Source organism: Chrysochloris asiatica, unplaced genomic scaffold, assembly GCF_000296735.1.
Source record: "Chrysochloris asiatica unplaced genomic scaffold, ChrAsi1.0 scaffold00011, whole genome shotgun sequence".
NCBI lineage: Eukaryota > Metazoa > Chordata > Mammalia > Afrosoricida > Chrysochloridae > Chrysochloris > Chrysochloris asiatica.
The window spans coordinates 13,038,792-13,040,260 of record NW_006408529.1 but is presented as its reverse complement, the minus strand read 5'-3'; the positions used below and the strand labels follow the sequence as shown (position 1 = coordinate 13,040,260).

The window sequence follows — 1,469 nt, the reverse complement described above, 5'->3', positions numbered from 1 at the left end:
ACGGGGCATCATGTTCCGGGGCAGTGCCAACTGTTGTGAGGACAGCCAGGCATCCATGCAACAGATGCACCAGTGCATTGAACACTGCCATGCACCGCTGGCTCAAGCTCAAGCACAGGCCCTTGTGACCAGTGAGTTGGAGAGGTTCCAGGACTGCCTGGCTTGGTGTACCATGCATTGCAACTACAAAGCCAAAGACTCAATGAATGCAGGGAGTAAGGAGCTGCAGGTGAAGCTGGAGAGCTGTGTGACCAAATGTGTGGACGACCACATGCATCTCATCCCATCCATGACCAAGAAGATGAAAGAGTCTCTCTCATCCATTGCAAAATAAAAGTTTTTGTCAGTGGCCATTGGGGATAAGGGCAGGAATCTACATAAAATGAAGAAAGGAAAATTGGGTTTTTAAAAGTGAAGTTTATGAATGAAAAAGTTTATGATGGCAGGAAGTATAAGGAACATGTCTTCTGGCTCTGATTATTGGTTCTTTTAAAAGTTTGAAACCACAGCAGGGAAAGTGGGGAAAACTGGTGCTAAAATTTGGGTCTGAGGTAGCACAAGAGAGTTATTTCAAGCCTAAATTGTTTGTGGCAAGCACATATGCTAGTAGTAGGTATATCCCTTGCTTTACCAAACCAGAGCCCTCCAAGGCACCAGATTCTCTTTAGTATTCTGGTACCAACAGACTGGCAGTCTGCTCCAACCTGCGTATAAGCTGATAGAGTTTGAAAAGAGGTATGTCTGTTTGTTGCTAACCTTCTGTTTACAAGAAATACCACCATCTGATATTCCATAAGCTGTAAAACAAAATCTATAAGATAACTAATTCAGAAGTGGAGAAAACAGATATCTGAGTCTTTGCTTTGCTTGGTTGTGTTTTCTATACAAGGACCTGAAATTGATATCATTAGGAGACAGGGTATAGATAAGAACTTTGAAAGGCTCTTTGGCCATCATCTGGCTGTCAAGCTGTACTTTTCTTGAAATTCGTAAATGTTGCATCTTTCAGTGTGGAGACATGAGAGGCAGTGTGACTCAGGGACTAGAGAGAGCTGTGACTCTTTTGAAGCTAAGGAGGAGCGGCTCCTCATCACCAAATACCACTTCTGCGGTATGCAGTGTTTCAACTTCAATGACATCTAATTTTGATAAGGGCCTTGTCACCTTTCTACCAACTTATCACTTGAAGTGATAATGTAGCCTGTCTGTTTGCTGTTTCAAGGCTGTGATATATTTTCCTAGTAGTTAAATTAAAAGTTTTCATTTTCCCCACAAAAATTAAAAAAAAAAAAAGAAAAGAAATTGTAACTAGTGATGAGACACGGATTCATCACTACAAGCCTGATGGTAAACAGCAGAGTATAGAATGGAAACATCCTCAATTACCGACCAAGGCAAAGTACAAAAGTCAACCATCAGCTGAAACATTGATGCTTACAGTTTTATGGATACTCAGGGTATTTTATCAC

General features: G+C 41.4%; 1 pseudogene; it reads left to right on the top strand.

The window, feature by feature from the left end:
* Nucleotides 1–10: 10 nt before the first annotated feature.
* On the top strand, nt 11–334 carry LOC102832419 (annotated as a pseudogene).
* The last annotated feature ends 1,135 nt before the right edge of the window (nt 335–1,469 follow it).